Below are 11,014 nucleotides of genomic sequence, written 5' to 3'. Positions count from 1 at the left end.
CTGTAAGAGTCTCAGTGTCAGTTTTGATCGATTAACCACCGTCCGTCACCCCCACACCGTCTCTGAACCATCCAGACTGACGTAGATTCTAGGAGCAGGGTCTGTCTCTCATGGATGAGAGGTAGTGTATGAAACCATAGAGAAAGCTGGGACCCACTGGAATTGTATCCCTTCCTCAGTCTCTGAGAAACTTTCCTTAACTTCCGTTTTTCTGACTTTTCTCCCTTTTCTCGCTCACTCTCTGTCTCTCATTATTCTTGTCTTCCACTCCCATCCGTCTGTCCTATGGGTTCAGGAACATAATTGTTTGAAGTTTGCGTCACCTACTAATCCTGATCACTCCCTGTACGAAAACATTCTTCCTAATGTCACTTTTACTTCTTTTCCTCGTGACTTTAAAACTCTGCTGAATCGTTATCCATCCTTTCGGGCGTGGGAGCACTTGCACTGCATTATTCCTGTGTCTAGATCCTCATGGCTTGAAAAACGTCAACCAGGCCAGCTTTCAACCTACTGTTCTCCAAGGAGAACTGTCCCAACTTTCCAACCTACCTTCATTGCTGACAATCCTCATACACGGCACCATTAACGTCAACCTGTTCAGCGCTGTCTGCAATCACTTCACTTCCCCGCTTCCTGAAGTTTCACGCTCACAATTGAGCAATAATGCAGCTGGAGGATTCATTCAGAGTCGGACTGCGCGGGCGAACCATGTGCAATGTCTGTTTTCACTTTGAACAAGTGTTTCCTTTTCCCATGTTTACTGTAACGGGAGCTCGTCCCCATCCCGACTTCAGGCAGTCCGATCTCGTTGCATAAATGGGCTTTTTGAGAAAATTGCGCCGCGGTTTCTGCACAAGACAGCTTCAGAAATGAGGACTCGTCCAGGATTCAAACCCGGGATCTCTCGCAAATCCAACCACCTGCAGGCCCGAAGCAAGAATCATACCTCTAGACCAACGAGCCACAAAGCGCCCACGTCCGCCCCTGCCTTTATACCTGACGCTCCGAGCGCCCTCCCCTGACGCAGCTGAAACTTGCTCAGTGTGAAATATGTTTGAGTTGCTCCAAAAATCGCAAGCAACAATGAGATTCCAGAACATTTGCTTCTCATTCCGTCTCCCTGCGCCCAGGACGCTGCTGTCCCGTTCCCAGTAACCGGACTCTCTCCTCGGGCGGATAATTAAACCATTTTGTTTCTACTTGCAAACTCTTCTGGGGAGGGCAGAGCCCATTCGCTCTTCTGCTCTCTCTCAATCACTTGGGATGGGAGACGTCAGTTACACTAATGCGTAGGAAATGGGCAAGTTTTAACTACATTAAAAAGGTCTGTAATCAAAGAGACAGAAAGATGCTGTGTTGGTGGGACAGAGAGAAATGGACACTGGAAACTGTTCCCTCAGGTAAATTCATATGAGTGTATTTGTGTGCAGCCGGATCGGTGCTCAGAATTTGTCTTCACGCAGCAATCCTGCAGAAAGACTTTTCTAACACGGACGTCTGTTTCTTTGCTGCGAACGGACAGCAGTGAATATCTGAGCCCCAACTGTCCCAGATGAAGTTGAAAATGAGCCATTGTTTCTCCCTCAGCCGCTCTCTCCCATCGTGACGTCATTCCGCCGCAGCCTGAAGCCGTTCAGCCAATTATTTCCATGCGACTCTCTGTCACTTGTATCTCTCCGAGGTGATTCGCAATCGGTGATATGTATCCTAATCATGGGGACTGTGTCTGTGTTGTGATGCTGCTTTCAAAATGCTGATCGTCCTGTCATTCACATCTGAACCGGAGTGGGGAATTATTGCAGGGAATGAATGCGACCGCAAACAATGTGGCTTTGTGGCTCAGTGGTTAGCTGTGCTGTCTCATAACACTCGGTACCTGGATTCGATCCTATCCTTGTGCGGTTTGTTTGTGTGGAGTTTGTTCAATCTCCCCGTGTCTGCGTGGGTTTCCTGCGGTGCACCAATTTCCTTCCACAGTCGAAAGATGTGCAGATTAGGTGGACTGACCATGCTAAACTGCCCCATAGTGTCCGGAGGTTAGGCGCATCAGTCAGAAGTAAATGTTGAGTCTGGGCGTGTTACACTTCGAAGGGTTGATAAGGACTTGTTGAGCAGGAAGGCCTGGTTCCACACTGTAGGGATTCGAATTCGAATTGTTTCAACTTCACCAGCTCATTCCCATTTCAGAGAAGAGGAGTTAGGATTCAGTTCAGAGCAGACAGGCGGAAAACAAATCAAATCTCCACAAGCACTTCTCCTCAATTGTGTAAATTGGGCCAGTGTTCAGTGACATATTCAGCTCAGATGCTGGAAGAATTGGGAAGCAGAGGCAAAGGCAAGATATAGAGCAGAGTACCGTTACAACGGGAAGCAATAGCAGACGATAGTTTCGATCGAGGGACATGAACCCAGCACGCTGCCGCTGCGCCACTCTACTTGTTTCGAAACTTTTCTCTGACACCCGAGCGGCCAGTGACAAGCATTGCCCTCCTCAACATAGGATACAGAGAATGGGAAAAGACCACGCAGACCTCCACGAGTGTGTCACCTCAACTGTGCACATTGGGCAGTATATCAATGTGAAATATTAATGCTGAGTTGTTTGAGAAGCAAAAGAGAAGGCGAGGTGCAGAACAGAGCGCTCTTAGACGGGTAAGCTCCTAGGAGAGAATAGGACATGGCGGATTTCAGGCCCTAAAGTCATGGAATTCGACATTGAAGACCGGGGGGCTGTCGGGTCTTCAAGTAGAAAATGAGGCGTTGTTCTTCCATCTGGAGCTGAGCTTTGCTGGAACACTGCTGCATGCCTGAGACAGAGATGTTGACCAGGGAACAGGGTGGCGTGTTAAAGTGACAGGCAACCAGAAGCTCAGGGCCTTTTTTTGCGCGCAGAACCGAGATGTTCTGCGAAGCAGTCACTCAGTTTATGCTTCATGCTACGTTGGGGAAACGACACTGTGAGCAGCGAATGCAGTAGATTAGTTTGTGGCAAATGTACAGGCAAAGTGCTGCTTCACCTGGCAGATATGTTCGAGCCCTTGGACATTCAGGAGGGAGCAGGTAACTGGGCAGGTGTTACACATTCGGCAGTTGCAGGGGAAAGTGCCTTGGGACAATGGGAGGTGGGTGTGGGGTATTGAGAGTGAAGAAAGAGTGGACCCGAGGTGTAACGCTGCCCATTTACCTCCTCTCATATATAAATCCGTGACGTTGAAAGAACATTCCATAGAATGATTCAGTACCACGTGACTCATGAACTAATTAGTATTCATGTTCCGGGGCCAGCATCATTATTGTGTCACAGCAGCTGCAGGCCATCACCGCGGGTTCGCCCTATGACGTCATGGTGCGGCTGGAAGCCCCCGGGACAGTTTATCAAAGAAATCTCCCTGTGGGTCAGGGCAGCCCTGCATCGGGAAGCACTGGGATGGTCAATCACTACCAGTTTACATGGGGAACACATCTCCACATTACACAGCCTCGAGGCAAACTTCCAGTCCCTCCACTTAAAGTTCAAGAGCCCTCAAACCGAAATTCCCCAGGTCCGTTTGGAAGAATGTTTCCATGTGTTCGCAAAGTTTATCTATGAGCACTTTGTTAAAGTTTGAACATTGCGAGTATTGAAATTTTGTGCTTTTGAGCGAAATCACAGTTCGAAAAAACAGAATGTGGGAATTGAGACAAAGTTTATATTTGCACGACGGCGATATGTCTGCGGGTGCGTGATGGGCGCATCACCCAGAAGGGAAACCATCTCTCCTATTCAGTCAATGTCGTCTTTAGCATCTTTCCCGCAAAACGGCACACTGTTCTGCACCTCGCCTTCTCATCTGCTTCCCAAAACATTTCGACATAAATATTTCACATTGATATACTGGCCCAATGTGCACAGTTGAGATGGCACACTCGTGGAGGTCTGCGTGGTCTTCTCCAGTTCTCTGTATCCTATGTTGAGGAGGGCAATGCTTGTCACTGGTCACTCAGGTGTCAGAGAAAAGTTTAGAAACAAAACGGTTTAATTTTCTGGCAGTAGAGAGGGCCCGGTTCCTGGGGACGGGCAAACGGCAGCAGGGAGACAGAACGTGAAGCAGCTGTTCTGGAAATTCTTTGCCGCTTGCAATTCTGAGAGAAATGTCAAATGTATTTCACACTGAGCAAGACTCAGCTGGTTCAAGAGGTAGGGCGAGGGTGCGTGCGCGCCTACTGTGTGGCTCGTTGGTCTAGGGCTATGATTCTTGCTTTGAGCGTTCTTCAATGCAGAATTGCGAGAATTCTCGTGTTCAAAATCCGGGCAAGCCCGCATTTCATGACTTGTGCAAGAGTGCCCGATTAATTTTCTCAAAAAACACCTCCGTTAAACGAGGTTGGGCTCCCTGGAGTAGGAATGGGGCAGAAAGCAGGGAAGTGAAATGACTGGAAATAGCATTGAACAGGTTGGCGTGAGGAATTTGAGCAATGTCAGCATGAGGGGAGATTGGAAATTGGGGCAAGTCTCCTCGGAGAACAGAAGTTTGAAATCTGGCCTGATTGAAGCTTTCCAAGTCATGACAGAGAAAGTAATGTAGTCACAATGCTCCCACGCCTGAAAGGATCGGCAACGATTCGGCAGAGTTTTAAAGTCATGAGGAAAAGAACTAAAAGTGATATTAGGAAGAACGCTTTCGTACAGGGAGTGGTTGGGGTTCGCAAATTCCTATCTGACACTGACAAAGAGGCCGATTCAGTGGACGCAAAAGGGAATTCGGTGGTCATGTTTAAAGTAACAATGTGCAGAATTACACAGATAAGGCAAGAGAATTATACGAATACAGACACACGTTTACTTACGGTGCAGAACCAGCAGAGTAAATTTTGTGACTCAGAGTGAAATCACAGGTCGACCAACAGAATTTAGGAATTTAGAACAAAGTTTAATTTTACACAGCTTCTATACTTCTGAGCAACAGTATATTATGACACGACAGCAGTGGAGGTCTTTGACATCAGTCTCGAGCACACATGCCACACGCCAGTCGAAAGGCTGAAGGGACCTGTGGAAAGCGTGCATCCACAGAGACAAAGAGAGACAAATGGCGACATATATTGAGGTTGATACTGAAAGGACGAATTCTCCATTCGACATGGATGCTACCTGAAGGAAAGGAAAAGAAAAATGTGACCATTTAAGCACAGCTCTTCACCAGTTCAGGGCAAAAGAATACAGCATTAGGGCCACTAATCTCCTTTTAAATTTGTAAAGGTGAAGTTAGTAACTGAACGAGAGATTTTGATAAATGCGCGGATTCGACAGGCGAATATGAGCATTTCCCCGGTGTTATAACATATCAATGCAAAGCTAATATTAACTCGGTTGCGCTCCATAGATGCTGCCATGTCTGCCGAGTTTCTCTATCAGTTCATGTTTTTAATTCATATTTCCAGCATCTGCAATCCTTTGTTTGATGTTGACCTGAATAGTTTTTGGGACAATATCAATCCCTGCCAGCTTCACATAGTATTTCATGCTCCGAAAAAAAATGACAAAGGAAAGGTGCAGAATTCCCATTCTCTGGCCCGGACTGGGACCCTTACGACAGCGTGAAAGGCACAGCATCCTAACCACTTGATTACCGGTGGAGCGAGCCAATGTATATTTGTTCAATTGCACTATTTTTGCCTTTTCATTTCTGATCATCTTCGATGCAGATTGGTTTCTCCCTGTCTTCGAGTTTTTACAATGTACAGAAAGACCTTTCTGTCCACTGTGCTGTGTGGATTATCAGATATCTATCTGTCCTTGTCTCAGTTTCCAGCTTTTCGCCCATAGCCTTGTGTATTCTGATGTTTCCAGGGCTAATGTTAATGCGATTCTCCTTGTGATCTCACAATGACAAAATTGAAACCCCATTGAGGAACTAATCGTCATTTTATCCACAGAGGTAGACACGCAGATACATCCGCTGAGAGGGGCAGAGATCTCAGGATTATACCAACTCCATGTGCTTCATGTCTACCAGTTTCTCCAACAAAAGGCAGAGTGGAATACAAGCCATTTTCCAGACAATGAGAGCCGTTGTGGTGAGCTGCTTGATACAAACACAGGCAAATCGTGAAGATAATCTTTACCTGGAAATCAGGGCCAGGGAATGTCAGACATAAGGTATTGGGAAGTGATGAGCTTGCACACGGCCGGGTAAGAAGACACCGGGAACTCATCATCCTGATTCTCCCAGAGACTGATTCCAGGAATTCGAACAGTGCCAGTTATCCCAAATTCCAATGCCCCAATGCACACCACGTCCGACAGACAGATTGGGACAGAGTCGGTTCAACACCTTCCGAGCTCGGACACAAATTGCAAACATTGCCCAGTCACGTCACAAAATGAGCTGATGGAAGCAGGACATAGAGCTCTCCAGGACAGAGAAGGTTCTTTGGCCAAACAAGTCTGTGTCAGTCGAAGACAAACCTCTCATTATCCTGGTCTCATTTCCATACAATTGGCTCATAGCCTCAAAAGAGGTAGACATCTCAATGTGTCTTAACTACTCTGGGGGTATCTGCTTGTTCCACACTGACAGGCAGGAGGTCGCTAATGCCCACCAGTCCCAAAGAGGGTGAATATTTATCCCCCTCCACAGATATGAATGTTAAAGAAGAAACCAGTGAGCAAGGTCCCATTCTTTTCGACGACATTTCTCAACTGGAGATGGCAGGGCTCACACCAGCGCGGGGAAACCACAAAGGATTTCAAGACCATCGCATTAACCACTCGGCCCACGAATGTATACCTGCACAGACTGCTTTACTTCCCAGGTCTCTCTCCCGGTGGAGTTGAGAAAGAGTGCACCACCAGGCCAAGGAAACAACGGGCGGGAGAGCAGCAGGCACGCCGCCCCTGGGTGGGTTCGAATCACCAACCTTTCAGTTAACAGCCGAACGCGCTGACCAATTGCGCCACAGAGACAGGCGATGTCGGGGACTGCGCCATCGCTAAGGGTAGGCTATTAGTGAATTCATAATTCAGCCTGCCCCGCCTAGAATTACAATTGTCGTCTACCACTTTTACCCTTCATTAATAATGCCTGGGACATTCATTGTGGAGACACACTCTGCAGACACATCCATGTCACTAGGAACTAGTTTTCTTCCTCCGGGTCCGTCTCTCTCCGAGCCTTTCAGTGTTTTGCCTGTTCCCGAGTTCCCTCATTGGCTCGGAGGCGAGAAGGGGATTGAATTCCTGATGTGGAGGAACGACAATTCTTTCAATGTCTCGGATCAGTTCATGTCCCGAGAACATCAGAGTCAATCTCCCGGCCTCTTCAACAAGGGGACGGTGTCTGGACTGTCTCTGGACAATCGAAAGGATGAAGGAAGATTGATAAATGTATTTACTGACAGTTCTGTTCATGCCCTGTGAGCGAAACGTGGATCTGAAGGAATAAAAGGGACATTAACAATATCGATCTGAAATTGGATACGTGACAAGAAACAGAGCCATCACTAACAGTTTGCTTTTGAACTGGAGAAGGTTTCTCGTGAAATTAGCTTGAGGCTTGAGGAATGCAAGGTCAACATAACTTAGGTAAAACACGGAAACGCTTTCCTCATTAGCAGACAGTGAAAGGATTACAAGATGCAAATTAAACATTTTCGACAAGTGATACAGGGGACTGGGAAGATAAGTATTATAAACTGTGAACAACAAAGTTCTGGAGCACAATACTTACATTCAAAGACCGAAAACATCCAGGTCCTGATTAATCAGATTGCATTGTGGTGCTTTTCTGCAAAACATCCACTTGCAATGTCCTACAAAAGAGTGACAAAACCCATCCCTGTCAGCCCAGGATAGAAAATCCGAAGGGATGAACGTTTGCTTATTTTCTGAAGATTCACAAAGCTAAGACTGGGTTTTGGTGATTGTTTCCTTTCCACTCCCAGGAGTCGCAGTGGTTGGGGCGGTGAGTTGGGGAAAGTAAAATGTGCCCGTCAGCAGCGTGTGGGGCTATTTCAGCTTCCTCTCATCTGAAAACGCTGTGACTTGACTCCGATGTTCTGAGAGATATTTATAGATGCAAGGCAGTGAAAAGATTCTCATTCCCGCAGATCGGGAATTCAAACCGTATGCCGGCTTCAGGACAATGAGAAAGATTAATTGGGGTGTGTGAAGAAGCTGTGAGCTGCATTTCAAACAGTTAGGTGGACTCAGATGCGTCATCCATTGCGCCCCTGGCCCTGTGCGTATCTAACGCCACCATGCTGCAGAGTTCTGACGCTAACACGGACATGCGTAGCAATGGGAACAGTCACAAGGTCAACAACCAAAGATAATCACCGTCACTGCTTCCCTTCCACAGTCCCAACTTTGTGAACGAGTACCTTTCACTGACAAAGGAAACACCCTTGTCCTCAGGTGCCTGCTTCATTTCGATCACGATTTCCAGTCCCTCACTGTTCTAGTCTCATTTGCAGACATTTGGCTCATAGCCTCAAAAGAAGCTCTGCGGATATCTGCTTGTTCCACCCGAACAGGCAGTGGGTTGCAGATTCCCACCAGTCCCAATGTGAGTGAAATATTTTTCCCCCTCCACTGATTTCAATCTTAAAGAAGAAGCCGGGGAGCAAGCTCCCTTTCTTTTCGACGACATTTCTCATTTTGTAGTCGGCAAGGGTCACACCTGCGTGGGGAAACCGCAATGGATTTCAAGTGCATCGCATTAACCACTCGGCCCACGAATACAGAACCACACTGACAGCTTCACTTCCCAGGTCTGTCTGCCTGTGGAGCTGAGAAAGAGTGAATCATCGCAGAGTTTGTTTGAATGCAATCATTTCACAGTGATTCGAAAGAGTCAAATATCTGCACACGGCGAGTCTAGGTGTTTCATGGCAAAAGATGAAATGAACTTTCAGTTAAAAACAAAACACGAAACTGCAGGAGGAACTGAGAAGGACAGGCAACATCTATGGAATGAGAAACAGACACAGCATTTCAGAATTCCTCTTACTCCGACAGGTACTGTCGAACCTGCCGAGCTTCTCTTTTTGTCTCGGCTTCTCAGCATCCGCATTCCCTCACGTCAAGCATTAATTCAATCTAGAAACCACTTTGGGGAAAGGATTTCTGTTTGCGAACATTTTCCTGAGCCCATTAAAAGCGGACCGCTTCAAAGCCATGGGAGAGCAGCGAGCACACCGCCCCTGGGTGGGATCGAACGACCAGCCTTTTAGTTAATAGCCGAACGCGCTAACCCATTGCGCTACAGAGGCAAGCAAGAGCGCGGGCTGCACCATCGCTTAGGGGAGGCTGTTAGTGAGTTTATTATTCATCCGGCCCCGCCGAGAATTACAATTGTCGTCTATCAGTTTTACTTTTACATAATAAAGCCTGGGACATTCATTGTGGAGACACCGGGGACAGTCTGCAGACACATCCATGTCACGAGGAACTAGCTTTCTACTCCGGGGCCGTCGCCCTTCGAGCCTTTCAGTGTTTTGCTTGTTCCCGAGTTCCCTCATTGGCTCGGAGGCGAGAAGGGGTTTGAATTCCTGATGTGCACGAACGACAATTCTTTCAATGTCTCAGATCAGTTCATACCCCGAGAGCATCAGAGTCAATCTCCCGGCCTCTTCAACAAGAGGACGTTGTCTGGATTGTCTCTGGACAAGAGACAGGATGAATGTAGATTGGTAAATGTATTTAGAGACAGTTCTGTTCGAGCCCTGTGTGCGAACGTGGATCCGTAGGAATAAAAGGGACATTAACAAAATCGATCTGAAATTGGATACGTGACAAGAAACAGAGCCATCACTAACAGTTTGCTTTTGAACTGGTGAAGGTTTCTCGTGAAATTAACTTGAGGCTTGAGGTATGCAAGATCAACACAACTTAGGTAAAACACGCAAACACTTTCCTCTTTAGCAGACAGTGAAAGGATTACAAGACGCAAATTAAACATTTTCGACAAGTGATACAGGGAATTGGGAAGATAAGTATTATAAACTGTGAACACCAATGTTCTGGAGCACAACACTTACATTCAAAGACCGAAAACATCCAGGTCCTGATTAATCAGATTGCATTGTGGTGCTCTTCTGCAAAACTTCCACTTGTAATGTCCTACAAAAGAGTGACAAAGCTCAGGATAGAAAATCTGAAGGGATGAACGTTGGCTTATTTTTTGAAGATTCACAAAGCTAAGACTGGGTTTTGGTGATTGTTTCCTTTCCACTCCCAGGAGCCGCAGTGGGGGAGAAAAAACACCATCTGATTCACTCCTGTCCCTTTTTAGTGAAGGAAGCTGCCGTTGCAGGAAAGGGTCCACTCAGTCATCCCAGCTGCATGCTTTACCTGGCTGTACCAGTGATCCAGTAACAAACGGACAACTCAGCTGACCAACAAAGAAAGTGGGGTGGGGGGACTGGGTGCACTTTGAGCTGGAGGTGTTTTCTTTTAAAAGCACTTATTGTATGCCTCTTTTCCTGGTGAAATCTGAAGCTGTAACAAAATAAGGTCGTAGTAAAGGTTACCTGAACATACCGCCAGGTTCAGACTCTGCGAGGTCCAACAGGTTTTTGTTTTAAAGCTGCTCATTTCTTTCAGCCTCCAGCACTAATGTCATGTCTCAGAAGGATCAGTGAATGAGTAGCTAATCTTGTTAGAAATTGTATATTTTTCAGGATTACAGGTTCATTGTTTCATTGGCATTGCAAAGTTTACTGGCAACAGTTGGAGGTGTGGGCTGTATTCACTGGAAATAAAGTTTTAAAATCTCACAAACACCAGGGTATAGTCCAACAGGTTTATTTGGAGGCACTAGGTTTCGAAGTGCTGCTCCTTCATCAGGTAGCTGTGGAGTAGGATCACAAGGCGCAGAATATAGTGCAAAAAGATTATTGTGTCATGCAACATAAGTGATGAATTGAAGAAACCTAGATTTCTGTTAAATCATTCATCTTTTAAAATGGATTGCAGATTTCGGCTAACTAATCTGTACATTCCAGAACTTCTTTTAAGTCACGTTTTCCA

The 11,014-nt window shown here is 46.5% G+C and overlaps 2 non-coding genes across 2 annotated transcripts; both read right to left on the bottom strand.

Moving 5' to 3' along the window:
* Positions 1-6,875: 6,875 nt before the first annotated feature.
* Positions 6,876-6,949, bottom strand: trnan-guu (transfer RNA asparagine (anticodon GUU)). The gene has a single exon. It is a non-coding gene; the product is annotated as a tRNA-Asn (tRNA).
* A 2,232-nt stretch (positions 6,950-9,181) lies between these two features.
* Positions 9,182-9,255, bottom strand: trnan-auu (transfer RNA asparagine (anticodon AUU)). Its single transcript has one exon. It is a non-coding gene; the product is annotated as a tRNA-Asn (tRNA).
* Between the last annotated feature and the right edge of the window lie 1,759 nt (positions 9,256-11,014).

This window comes from Hemiscyllium ocellatum (genome assembly GCF_020745735.1).
Source record: "Hemiscyllium ocellatum isolate sHemOce1 chromosome 27 unlocalized genomic scaffold, sHemOce1.pat.X.cur. SUPER_27_unloc_11, whole genome shotgun sequence".
NCBI classification, from domain to species: Eukaryota; Metazoa; Chordata; class Chondrichthyes; order Orectolobiformes; family Hemiscylliidae; genus Hemiscyllium; species Hemiscyllium ocellatum.
The sequence above is the reverse complement of the archived record's forward strand: the minus strand, read 5'-3'. Positions and strand labels throughout refer to the sequence as shown.